Below are 13,857 nucleotides of genomic sequence, written 5' to 3' on the forward strand. Positions count from 1 at the left end.
GCAAGCAGAAGATGAGCATAGTAGACACTTTTGTTCAAAAGGGGAAAAAACAGGAGCTACAGCTGCCACTGGGTCATAGTAATTCTGAAATCCAGTGAGGCACGTGATGCCAGTTCCTTGATTGAGTCCTCTCCTGCTCCTTGGGAATGATTATCTATAGCTCCTGGCTCTATCCTTCTGGCTCATGGGTTTCTTTTAAGTCATCCTTTCTTTCCCATAGGAAATAGCCCATGTTTGCATCTGAATAGCCTTCTCAGAAGGCTTCTTAGAAGGCTGGGGCCCACATATCCCATTTTATTTTTGTGCTCTGCCTTTTCTGGTATAATTGTCCCTTGCTATTTGCGGTGGATTGATTCTAGGACTCAGATGCCTAAATCCTGCAGTCAGCCCTGCCAGACCCGGGGATAAGGACTACTGCATTCCTGCATTCCCAGTTGCTACTTTATCTTCAAACCTAGCATTTTGATTGGCTGCCGAATGGGGTGGAATTATCATAACTCTTGGCCTTTGAAACTATTCTCAGTTTTCATTCCCCTGAATACTCTGTAAATTGTACACATTGAGCACCTACTGTACCCCAACACTGTTTTAAGAATCAGGGATATCGCAGTGAATGAGACAGACAAAAATAGCTGCCTTATGGACCTGCTATTCTAGTGGGGAAGCCAGACAATATGCAAATAAATGAGTAATATAAGAGGAAAAACTTTGGGAGGCTGAGTCGGGAGGATTACTTGACACCAGGAGTTCAAGACCGCCTGGGTAACATTTGGTCTTTTTTGTAAAGACCTTCTCTTTACAAAAAAAAAAAAAAAAAAAAAAATTAGCCAGCCATAGTTGTGTATGCCTGTGGCTACTCAGGAGGCTGAGACAGGAGGATCACTTGAGCCCAGAAGTTCAAGGCTGCAGTAAGCCCTGATTATGCCACTGCACTCTAGCACGGGCAACAGAGCAAGACCTTGTCTCAAAAAAAGACAAAAAAAAAAAAAAAAAAGACAAACAAAAAAAAGGAGAAAAGCCGTAGGGAGATGGCAATTTTTGTGTTTATGTTGTGGTGACAGAGAGAGGTACTTCAGTGTTAAATAGGGAAGGCTATTTCACTGAAAAGTTTACTTTAAAGTAAAGACCAGAGGAAAGTGAGCGAGTGGCCAAGCAGATACCTGGAGGAAGAGCTTTCCAGGTAGAGAGAAGTACAACTGCAAAAGTCTGATGTAGATGTGTGCCTTCTCCTTTCTTTTTTATTTATCTTTTGGAAGAGACAGTCTTGTTATGTTGCCCGAGCTGGTCTCGAACTCCTGGGCACAAGCAAAGTGAAAGCAGAGAAAAGTAGACTTACTCCAGAGGCTGATGGTCCTGCAGTGTGCAAGGCCATTTCAGAATACACATAGAGAAAACAGGAGAATAGGTGGCGAGGGTTTTGCGGAAAGAGCCAATTTTAGTTGAAAAAGTAGGGGAAACCCCAGACATTGTGCCATCTCAGGGTTGGGACTGCTTGCCTAGATTTTGAGGTGTTTTTTTTTCTTCCCCAGACCCCTCAACTCCTGAGATCTCAATGGGAAGCTGCCGATCACCAGTTTTAGGTGTTTTTTATCCATTAGGAGACTGTCTTTCCCTGGTTCTGGCTGCAACCAATTATTATTTTAGACAGATAGCTTAATCTGACCACCACATCATGGTTGCCTCACATTGCTGGTGGGGCAGTGGCCCCTCTCCTGCCCTGCTCAGGTCTGACTACTTACTGTAACAATTGCAAGGTTTTGGGATGGAACAATTGAAAGAATGGAGTTTGCACGAACCAAAATAAGAAAAGACTATTAGAGGGCATTGTTAAAGATGGAGACAAAAGTTCTGAGTGGATCCTGATGTGTTCAGATGGGGCTGGTGCTTGGGAGGCTGCTCTGTGCTTGCAAGAAGAGTTCTACCAGGTCCATCTTTATCACATCTTCTTTAATGCTAAGCTCAGAGAGGCTTTAGCTCATTTTCCATTTTCTCGGGCTGTCTCCTCTGCCAAAGTGTCTATTTCTCCTGTCTCTATTACTGAGTCACACAATTGCTGTAGTCATTTGCAGTCTACTAGAACGATAACACACATTGGCATCAGACAGACCTTGGTTCAAAACCCTGCTCCACCAGTTTCTGTGTTGAGCTAGACCAAGTGACCTGATATGTTGGGTCTCAGTTCCTTATTTGTAAAATGGTGATAATAATTTTTGGTTAGGTAGTTAAAGTAAGGATAAATGATGCCTTCCTAGGAAGGGCACAACTGGAATGGCCAGTTTACCCCTTGCCCTCTCTTCGGTGGCATTCTTTATTTTGGAGCAAGGAGGGATGGCTGAGGGAATCTGTCTGTGGGTCCAACATGGCGCCGTCCTGCTCCTTGTACGAGCCTCAAAGATGGGGACAACCGTTTGGGGGCAGACATATTTGTAGCACGTGATCCAGGCTCAGTCCCAAGGCAGCCGGAACGTGACGCAAGGTAGAGGCGGGGCTCCTCCTCCGCACCCTGGCGTCGGGCGTCTCGTGACAGGTACTTCCGCTCGGGGCGGCGGCGGTGGCGGAAGTGGGAGCGGGCCTGGAGTCTTGGCCATAAAGCCTGAGGCGGCGGCAGCGGCGGAGTTGGCGGCTTGGAGAGCTCAGCAGAGTTCCCTGGAACCAGCACTTGGACCTCCCCGCTTCTGTCCTCCGTTGAGTCTCCTCCTCGGCGGGAGCCCTCGCGACGCGCCCGGCCCGGAGCCCCCAGCGCAGAGGCCGCGGTAAGCAGCGGGCCCAGCCCGGCCGGCGGCCTGGCCCCATCCCCCTCCTCAACTCCTCGGTCGCCAGGGCCTCGCGTCCTCCCTGCCCTCCTGGGCAGGCTCCAGACCCAGCCCTGGCCTCGCGGGGAAACGGCATCGCTCAGGCCCCCGGAGCAGGCCAGGACTCCACCTCTCTTGGAGAGGTCGGAGGTCGTCGGGCGTGACCTCTGGCCGGGTTGCCGGCCCCGGCCGCCGGTCTCGGACGCTCTGTTTACTGTTGGCGTCGATCTCAGAGACCCAAGAGGGTTCATTGACTTGGACGGTCCTGCGCCGTGGCAGGACGCGCTAGCCGGTGGAGTTATTTAGCGCGGCGAGCAGGAGGGTGTCAGAGCCCATGCCGCCCGCCGCCGTGCCCACCTGGTGGGCATGGGTCACAGGCGCTGGGGACCGAGCCGCGTTCCCATCGGGCTCTTCTGTTGAACAGCCTGACCCTGTTAGTGGGAGAGGTTCCCTGACGGCAACTGAGTCAAGGCGTGAGTCAGGTCACGTGCGCTGGGATCGCCTCAACACTTGTGTACATTGAGGCGCCTCTGGCGCTGGGAGACAGGGAGCTTTTTGTCCTAGGCATGTTACGGTAAATCCTGAGAGAAGTTTTTCAACTTAGTCGGGGAAAGATGGTAGTTGGATGTAGAGTTGTGTTTCCATTCGGACCGTGTTGGGGGCCTCTTTCTGCATTCATTTTACACTTGATACCTAATGAGTCATAAGGGGAATATTGAGAATACCGACAGCAAATATTTGAGCGTTTGTTATATGCTAGGCAACGTGGCAAGACCTTTTAACAGATCATTATGTTTAGTTCTTTGAACAGCCCTCTAAAGTACCACTGTTGTGCCCACTTAACACAGTGGGAAATTGAACAGAGAGGCTAAGCCATTTGACCAAGGTCACACAGCTAAGTTATGAAGCAAAGATGCAAGCCCAGGCAGTCAGACTCCAGAGCACTGTATTCAATTTCTAGGTTATACTGCTTTCACGTGCCTCTGAAGCTTGTGGTTTATCTTTTGCCACCTGATATTTGTACCTAACTGCCTTCCACCACCTCCTTTCTTTCTGTTGATGTCCTTTGAAAGTCTTTCTGGTAGCATCAGTTCTCCCTTAAAGCCATAAGAAATGCCGTTTGCGACTTATCACACATATTGTAGTGTAGTCGAATTAGGAGCTCTTGAATACTGGCGGGGTACTTAACTGAGGTTTGAAAAATTTTGCAGGTAGGCCTGGCAAACCTGCCTAGTGAACCTTTCTTACAACCTTAGTTGATGGCTGTCCAGCCAGTTGGTTCTTCCCTATTCAAAATACTGCATCTTTGGTTTCCTAAAGAACAGGCTCTTGTCTCTTTCTTGTGACTTAAGCAGCTGATGAGGCACATGATTTCTCATCCATGGATTAATAAAGTCTCGTCTTAGTGTGTTTCTCTCTTCAAACCTGGGAAGGTTTGTTCAGATTTGAGTTTAAGAACTGGAAGGTGAGTTAGGAGTGCTTCTCCTGAAGGGACTGGCTAAGTTAAAGCTTAGCGTTCACAATCCTGTTGTATTCAGATTTGTCTTTTTTTTTTTTTTTTTAACTTTGCTACCCAGCCTAAAATATTTAAGTGAGTAATAAGTACTGTAGCTTTATATAATGTTTGAGTTTAGAGGAGAGTAGTGATGGGCACCTTTTTATTCATTCATGAAGTATTTTGAGTATCCATTGAGTATCAGCAATGTATCAGGCGTTGTGGGATGTTGACTCAGGGAGATAGGCCTGGTTCCTGTCCTCAGGGAATTTTTAAAAGGTGAATGATCTTGGCCAGAAATTGTGTTGTGGAATGATTTGGTGGTAGAAATTGAGGCTTTTTGGAAAGAGTTATTTCTCATCTCTGCTGATGAATCCATAGTAATCCAAAGGATGGTGTTCTGGCTAACTTTAAGGCTTTGTTAATTTTAACAACAGCATTTGTATGGCTTGCCCTTCAGAGAGTGTAGAAGATAATATGACAGTTTCTAATTTATCACATCTTTTAAAGAGTAACCTTCAACACTCAACTTGTTTCTCCTTTTCCTCTGGTGGCATTTGTTTTATTTTATTTATTTTTTGAGACAGAGTTTCTCTCTTGTTGCCTAGGCTGGAGTGCAATAGCGTGATCTCAGCTCACTGCAACCTCCGCCTCCCGGGTTCAAGTCATTCTCCTGCCTCAGCCTCCCGAGTAGCTGGGATTACAGGCATGTGCCACCATGCCTGGCTAATTTTGTATTTTTAGTACAGAGGTAGTCCATGTCACTACCATTACCTTACCACTGCAGTGTCTTTGAGCAAAGGTACATTTGGCATACTGGATTTTTTTCTTCAGCTGGCAAGAAAGTTTAATGTAGCACTGATACTGTGTCGGCCATAGTTTCAGTACCATGTGCTACCCTATCTCCCACAAACTTTCTAGGTTCCCTTCAAGAGAAGATTTGGATTTTGCATTTGTGGTAGAACTGCATGAGTAAACAGAGGGTGGAATGTAGAAGATACTCTAAAAATAGTTTTATTAGTATATCCTTCTAGGTAGTTAGCAACCACGTGGGGCAATTTTTTTTCGTATTTTTTTTTTGATGCCAACTGTGTCTAAGCTCACAAAACCTGTATCAGAGAACAACGCTTTATAGTAAAGTGTGGCTTTGAATCAGTTTTCTGACCCCACTGTCAAGTGAAGCCAAAAAATTTTGGTTATTTGATTAGCTTTTAATACGTCTTCAAAGAGTTCTTCGCTAATAACGTTTTTGCTCTTACTTTGGCATTAGCCTTTGTATACAAAGATGCAGCAAACACAGACCACACAAATATGACAGTTGTCTTATTATGCACATTGCTCTCTGGCATTTGACACAAATATTTTAGTTTTTCCTATGATAAAGTATTTAACTCCCCATTCATATAATTCAACAAATACAGCTGAGATGGATTTGACCAGATGTTGGACTTAGAGCTGTAGGCAGGCTTTTTTTTCCTGGGGAGGTAAGGATTAGAAGTCCTTCTGAATAAGGCTAAACAGAGGTTCCCCTTGGCACTAAATGTCTTCTTCTTAAGGCAAGTGAAACTGGAGAAATGAACTCCCCGCCTCCCCCCTTATTTTTTGGCTATTGGCTTGCTGTTGATGACTCTTACCTCTCATATAAGGAAGGTTGCCGCTGTGTTCTCAGGCATCCATTCCTTTGTGTTACCACGCGCTTATCTGTTAATATCATCTAATAGTTCTCTGTGCTTCTTTGCAGTTTGCTGCAGAAACATTTTGCAATGTGTTGATCTTTTCAGTTATTTGCTCTTACATCTTCCCTCTATTCTGTTTTTCCCCACACTCCATATGGCATTAAAGACAGAAAAATAGTTTGCGTTTGGGTTTTAAAACTTTTTTTTTTTTTAGAAGGAGTCTCACTCTGTAGCCCAGGCTGGAGTGCAGTGGCGCCATCTCGGCTCACTGCAAGCTCACCCTTCCAGGTTCATGCTGTTCTCCTGCCTCAGCCTCCCGAGTAGCTGGGACTACAGGTGTCCGCCACCACGCCTGGCTAATTTTTTTGTATTTTTAGTAGAGACAGAGTTTCACTGTGTTAGCCAGGATGGCCTCTAGGATGGTCTCGATCTCCTGACCTCGTGATCCGCCCGCCTCGGCCTCCCAAAGTGCTGGGATTACAGGTGTGATTCACCATGCCCGGCCAAAAACTTATTTTTAAAACATTTCTTAATGGTGGTTGTGGTCACTGTGATTTGTGAATCAGAGGTATGAGTGATGTGGCGAGTGAAATCAAAACAGGTTTTTTAGCAGTGTCTGTTACCAGTTTCAATTTTAGTATCCCAGGCTGTGATTACAAAAACACATTTAAGAATAGCTACTTGCAAAAAAAAAAAAAAAAAAAAGAATAGCTGCTTGCAAAATATCTCTTTGGGGGAGGAGAAAGCTTGGAAGTTGGTTCCAGCACTAATCTACAGTACTGGCCTTATTCATTTGCTTGAAGATGCAGTACTTAACTCATGGGACCTGGAGTCTCTGTTTTGGTGATGGCATCACTGCTGAGAAATTAAGTTTGCTTGATTCATTTGTCCACTTCTGGTCTCCTGGGACTGTCTACAGTTGGGACCAAGCAAATCTGAGGAAGCCTATTAAGGGAAGCCTGGGACCAGGGCAGTTTAGGAATTCTCCAGCCTTGCTTGTCTCTTAGTTGGTCCTACTTGTGTGGCTGCTGCTGTAGGAGGTTCTCTCTTCTCCCTCAGCCTTTCCTTTCCAGCTTTGCTTCATACTACTGGGCATTAACCATCTCACATTAGGAGTCCCTTAAAAATTACTTTGTGAAATAAATAGTTATATCATTGATTTCCAGTATTGGTATGTAAGCGTAATAAAAAGTTGGTTTCCATTTAGTAAACTTTGTACTTTGAGTTATTTGAGAGTACATAATTACAAAGCTGCTATGAATTAACCTTAAATGACACAGCATAGACTTTATGAAAAATAGTGTCCCTTATATATGGTATGCAGTCAGCCTACCAGCAGTTCTCCCGTGCACTTACAGATACGGGGATCCCTGAGATAACTACGAGTCATCTAAAAGCCACTCTTAAATCCTCTGACCTGCACCATGTTGGTGGTTGTTAAAAGAGCAATAACATTTTGTAGAAACCTTCCTACACATTTGCTTTTAAATGCTTTATAATATTTCTGTGCTGTTTGTAGTTTATGTATGATTTCTTTTGGTGCTCACAACTGTTGTGTGTATCTGCCTGAGATAGCTGAGGCTGTATGCTCATATGGCTCAGCTGAAATGTCAGTTTTAGGTCTGTTAACTCAGCTCAGTGCTCTTTCTGATGTACCATCTTGCCTTTCCATTATACGCTAGTGCCCTAAAGACTGCGTCATGTTACCCCTTGTAAAAGTGTATCTTTGACTGGGGGCGATGGCTCACACCTGTAATCCCAGCACTGTGGGAGGCCGAGGCAGGCGGATGACGGGGTCAAGAGATAGAGACCATCCTGGCCAACATGGTGAAACCCCGTCCATACTAAAAATACAAAAGTTAGCTGGGCATGGTGGCATGCACTACCTTTTTTTTTTTTTTTTTTTTTCCTCTGAGACGGAGTCTTGCTCTGTTGCCAGGCTGGAGTGCAGTGGCATGATCTCGGCTCACTGCAACCTCCGCCTCCTGGGTTCAAGTGATTCTCCTACCTCAGGCTCCCAAGTAACTGAGACTACAGGCGCACGCCACCACGCCCAGCTAATTTTTGTATTTTTAGTATAGATGGGGTTTCACCATGTTGGCCAGGATGGTCTCAATCTCTTGACCCCATGATCCGCCTGCCTGAACCTCCCAAAGTGCTAGGATTACAGTTGTCAGCCACCACGCCTGGCCCCACTACCTTTTATTTAAAATGATATGTCTTTTTTGCTGATTATTAAACTATTCAGTTAAAAAATTAGCTAGGAAAATTCAGAAATATAAAGAAGGAAAATTTGTGATTCACTACCCTGAGGAAGACCAAAGTGTTAACTGGTTATTTTCTTCCTTTGAATGTATACTTTAATACCTTCCTTTAATGAAATTCAACTCTTGGCCAGGCATGGTGACCAGTACTTTGGGAGGAGTAATCCCAGCACTTTGGAAGGGTGAGGCAGGAGGATTGCTTGAGCCCAGGAGTTCAAGACCACCATGAACAACAAAGTGAGACTCCATCTCTACAAAGAAAAAAAAAATTAGCTGGGTGTGGTGGTTGTGGTGGTTCACCTGCGCATGGGAGGCTGAGATGGGAGGATCACTTGATTCCAGGAGTTTGAGGCTGTAGTGATTTGTGTTCGTGCCACTGCACTCCAGCCTGGGTGGCAGAGGAAGACCGTGTCTCAAGGAAAAAGAAATTGAACTCTCCCCAGAAATGATGTGAGAATTTAACTGTGGAAGAGACAGGACACTCTTGGGTCATGTGACCTGTGATACTTCTAGTAGACACTGAATGATGAGAAGCTAGGGATCATAGGAATAGCTGTATTTTTAAAATGTTTAATGGTAATGAGTGAGGAACCTGACGCATCCAGCTCCAGAGTAAGGTTTATTTGCCATGGTAACACTGGATAAGTACATTGTTGCCTGTATTTCCCAGTGATTTATCATTTCTGTATTTTAGTATACATACATATATAAAGAAAAGTGCACAAATAAGTGGATGACTTGGGTAATTTTTATGAACCTAGAGGCCCTCTTAGTCTCCTTTAAGTCATTATCATCGATGCCCTGATGGTTGGGTAGTGAGTCTTCTGATTTCTAGAACTGTAGACTAATTTTGCCTGATTTGGATTTTGTGTAAATGGAATCATACACTGTATTCTTCCGTATCTGGTTTCTTTGACTCAGTGTTGTTTGTGAGACTTTGTGTCGTTGTGTGCAGTTATAACTGGAGTTTCCATTGCTCAGTAGTATTATGTGATATATCATAATGTATTTAAGTAAAAAGACTGAATTTTAGAGTGTGTGTCTGTATTCATTTGCTAGGGCTGCTGTAACAAGTATCACAGATAGAGTGGCTTAAACAGAAGTTTTATTTTCTCAATTCTGAAGGTTAGAAATCTGAGGTCAAGCTGTTGGCAGGATTGGTTTCTTCTGAAGCCTCTCCTTGGTTTGTAAATGACTGTCTTCTCTTCCCTGTGTCTTCACATGATCTTTCCTCTGTGTTGTCTCTCCTAATCTCCTTTTCTTTTAGGACACCGATCATACTAGATTGAGGCCCACCCTTATGACCTCACTTAACCTCAATTACCTCTTTAAAGGCCCTGTCTGCAAATAAGTCACATTCTGATGTATTGGGGATTAGGATTTCAACTTAAAAATTTTAGGTGGACACAGTTCACTTCATAAGAGTATCTATTCTGCTCTGGTAGATATGGCCAGTTTTCGAAAATTGTACCAGCATACTCTCCCATCAGCAGTGTATAAGAAGTCCAAATATTCCACATCCTTGGTAGCACTTGTAACTTTTTGTCTCTTTAATTTTAGTTCCCTCTGATAGAAACTCATTTCTTTATGGCATCATGGTACAGCCTGTTTACTCAGCAGTGTAGGGGAACCTCAAGGGACTGGGGAAGGTCATCCTGGAGTAGTATGTGTCAGTTTGAAACTACCTCTTGGAAGGCCGGGCGCGGTGGCTCAAGCCTGTAATCCCAGCACTTTGGGAGGCCGAGACGGGCGGATCACGAGGTCAGGAGATCGAGACCATCCTGGCTAACATGGTGAAACCCCGTCTCTACTAAAAAATACAAAAAACTAGCCGGGCGAGGTGGCGGGCGCCTGTAGTCCCAGCTACTCGGGAGGCTGAGGCAGGAGAATGGCGTAAACCCGGGAGGCGGAGCTTGCAGTGAGCTGAGATCCGGCCACTGCACTCCAGCCTGGGTGACAGAGCGAGACTCCGTCTCAAAAAAAAAAAAAAAAAAAAAAAAGAAACTACCTCTTGGAAATGCTACTTACATCCATTGGGGTTAGAAGCAGAGGTTCGGCCAGGCACGGTGGCTCACGCCGGTAATCCCAGCACTTCGGGAGGCCGAGGTGGGCGGATCACTTGAGGCCAGGAGTTCAAGACCAGCCTGGCCAACATGGCGAAACCCTGTGTCTACTAAAACTACAAAAAATTAGCCAGGCATGGTGGTGGGCACTTGTAATCCCAGCTACTCAGGAGGCTGAGACATTACAATCGCTTGAACCTGGGAGGTGGATGTTGCATGAGAATTGCTTGAACCTGGGAGGTGGAGCTGAGATCTCACCACTGCACTCTAGCCTGGGCAACAGAATGAGACCCTGCCTCAAAAAAAAAAAAAAAAAAAAAAAAAAAAAGGAAAGCACCACTTCAGTCCAGTGAGTGAGCAGTTAGTCTTCCATAGTTGCCCATAGCTTACTTTTATAGTCTGGACTCCATTCCTGGTGGTGGAATTGGCCTATAAAAGAGTAATCTGTGGGGTATAAATCTAGCCATAGTAGATCTTGCTTTCCTTCCAACTCTCTTTTTTGATCAGACACTTGGGCCCTTAAAATATCATATTCTGTCATACATATGCTAGAAATAGGTCTGTTTTGCATATTCTGACTGACCTTTCAGATATTAGTGGGCCTTTGATCACCAGCTTGTTGGCTGTGTGATGTTCAGCTTTGTGTATCCATTATAGACCTTAGTTTGATTGAAATAACATTACATGACTTTGCCTGTCTTCCAACTTTAAGCCACTTGAGGACAGGGATGAATCACTTTTCTAGAATGGATCTTGAAATATTACTAAACTTTTGTTTAAAATTTTTCCAGTTCTAACTGCAGAGTAAGTTATTGTTTATAGCATGTAAATTATGCTTCTGGGTCACTGATTAATATGTGTAGGTTTCCTGAATGATAAACTATTTGTTGTGTTCATTTAACAGATTTTTCTTCTCTACTATAAGAAAACACTGTTGGCTCCTGTGGGGAATTATTCAGGAATAATTATAAATACAGAGCAGATGAGAGTCATTTAGTTTACAGTTGTTCAATGCCTAGGGTGGTGAGGAACATGTTGAGTGGATTTTTATATAAATCAGTAGGCAGGTTACAGTTGGGAAACCATTGTAGTTGGAAGGAATGGCATAAGTCGATGAATGGATGTAGGGATTGCAGTAGCTCTAATTTGGGAATGACTGTATGTATGGAATCCAGATCCTGGTGGGGAGGGCAGGCACTGCAGTCCCGTGTTGGAGGATTTAAGTTCAACCAAGTGGCACTTCGCTCCATAATGCTGGAATAGACACGGCATAATCCTGTCACTTGAACCTCACAAGTAAGTCAGATGGTACCCCAGTTATGGGTGAGGAATGGCTTTTATGTTGTCATTTGTTTAAAGAAACCATACATCAAGAGCTTAGTGGGCCAGGACTGAAATACTACAAGTGTTGTGCTTAAACTTTTAGAGAGTTGTTTCTTCAGAAGTGGCTTTAATGAAAAGTTAAACATGGGAGCTGGTTAGGGGAGGTGGGATAGAGGAAGAGAGCAGTAAGTTTGGTTTTCCTCTTTAGCCAGTCCATTGTGGGCTCCTCTTAGCAATTTATGGGCAATCTTTTTTACTGGTTAAATGCCTGAGATAATCTAGCGTTGATATCAAAAGCTTCCAGCTATCGAAAATAGTTCTTATGTAACTGTTTTACTAGGTATCTGCTTTCCAGTTTGTCTTACCAAAAAGAAAAAAAGGCACGAATCATCCTAGTCTCTCCTTAGAGACTAAACTTTTGGTTTAGTGCCTGAGTTTAGAAAGCTTGGAACAGTGATGCATCACCTTGAAGAATCTGTTGATCTAAGAGTGAAGTCCTCTTCACAAGAATTGCCTTCCAAGAGACTCTTCTTTGTGTAAGTTGCCTTTGCTTTTTCCCTCCCAGCAGGAAGGCAATACCCAGAGCAAAGTACATAAACAATGTCTTTACATTTCATAGAGGTTGTTACCTTGTTTAAGCTTCACAATTTAAACTAAGTAGCATTTGCTTTGTCTTTTTTTTTTTCTTTTCAGATGAGGAAATAGACTAAGGTCATGCTCAGTGTCTTGGAGCCACTGTGTGTTAGTGGTACTGGGACTAGCATCCAGTATTCCAAGTTGACAGATAATTCTTTAATGATAGCAAAAGAGTAATAGCATCTTCTGCGGAAGAACAGTCTTTGTAAATTTTATCATTCAATTTTATTTAAATTTTGTTTTGTTTTGTTTTGTTTTTTTGAGACGGAGTCTCGCTCTGTCGTCCAGGCTGGAGTACGGTGGCCGGATCTCAGCTCACTGCAAGCTCCGCCTCCCGGGTTTACGCCATTCTCCTGCCTCAGCCTCCTGAGTAGCTGGGACTACAGGCGCCCGCCACCTCGCCCGGCTAGTTTTTCGTATTTTTTAGTAGAGACGGGGTTTCACCGTGTTAGCCAGGATGGTCTCGATCTCCTGACCTCGTGATCCGCCCGTCTCGGCCTCCCAAAGTGCTGGGATTACAGGCTTGAGCCACCGCGCCCGGCCTATTTAAATGTTTTTAAAAGAAGGTTGTTCAGAGTAGTCTGTTTCTTTTGAAATATAAATTTTCCGGCGGTAAATCTTCAAGCACTATCAGGCAGAATAAGCTAGGTTATGCTGTAGTAACCAATAACCTTAAAATGGCCGAAAAGAGCATTGGTTTTCTAGAGGCTCTGCATCATTCTTTCTCCAACCAATGGAGCAGCCGTGATAGGAGTATTGCTGGCTGCCTTGGCAAAGGGAGAAAAAACTGTTGGAGGCTCTTGTTCCTACAGTTAAATTCCAGCACAGGAATGACACATTATTTCATGTCACTTCTGCTTACCATTCATTGACCAAAATGAGTCACTCTACACAAGGAATCAAGTGTGATCCTAAAAAAAAAAAGAGCTTAGTTATAGATACTGTGTTGCCCATCTTTACTTGCTAATCGCCTTCCTATCCTAGGAAAGTTGTTTTTTGTTTTTTTTTTGAGACGGAGTCTCCCTCTGTCACCCAAGCTGGAGTGCGGTGGTGTGATCTTGGCTCACTGCAAGCTCTGCCTTCTGGGTTCACGCCATTCTCCTACCTCAGCTTCTTGAGTAGCTGGGACTACAGGCGCCTGCCACCATGCGCCCGGCTAGTTTTTTGTGTATTTAGTAGAGACGGGGTTTCACCATGTTAGCCAGATGGTCTCGATCTCCTGACCTCCTGATCTGTCTGCCTCGGCCTCCCAAAGTGCTGAGATTGTAGGCGTGAGCCACCACGCCCGGCCTTTTTTTTTTTTTTTTTGAGACGGAGTCTTGCTCTGTTGCCCGAGCTGGAGTGCAGTGGCCGGATCTCAGCTCACTGCAAGCTCCGCCTCCCGGGTTTACGCCATTCTCCTGCCTCAGCCTCCCGAGTAGCTGGGACTACAGGTGCCCGCCACCTCGCCCGGCTAGTTTTTTGTATTTTTAGTAGAGACGGGGTTTCACCGTGTTAGCCAGGATGGTCTCCATCTTCTGACCTCGTGATCCGCCCGCCTGGGCCTCCCAAAGTGCTGGGATCACAGGCTTGAGCCACCGCGCCTGGCCTTTTTTTTTTTTTTTTTTT

At 44.6% G+C, this 13,857-nt stretch overlaps 1 protein-coding gene across 1 annotated transcript in view; it reads left to right on the forward strand.

The window, feature by feature from the left end:
* The first annotated feature begins 2,520 nt into the window (after positions 1-2,520).
* Positions 2,521-13,857, forward strand: part of RAB7A (RAB7A, member RAS oncogene family) — an 84,643-nt gene continuing 73,306 nt past the window's right edge. Inside the window, exon 1 of the mRNA XM_023215756.1 lies at positions 2,521-2,753. The gene's annotated coding sequence lies outside the window, so the exon portion shown is untranslated. The remainder of the gene's footprint in view (positions 2,754-13,857) is intronic.

The sequence above is a fragment of the Piliocolobus tephrosceles genome, chromosome 2 (assembly GCF_002776525.5).
Source record: "Piliocolobus tephrosceles isolate RC106 chromosome 2, ASM277652v3, whole genome shotgun sequence".
Taxonomy (NCBI): Eukaryota; Metazoa; Chordata; class Mammalia; order Primates; family Cercopithecidae; genus Piliocolobus; species Piliocolobus tephrosceles.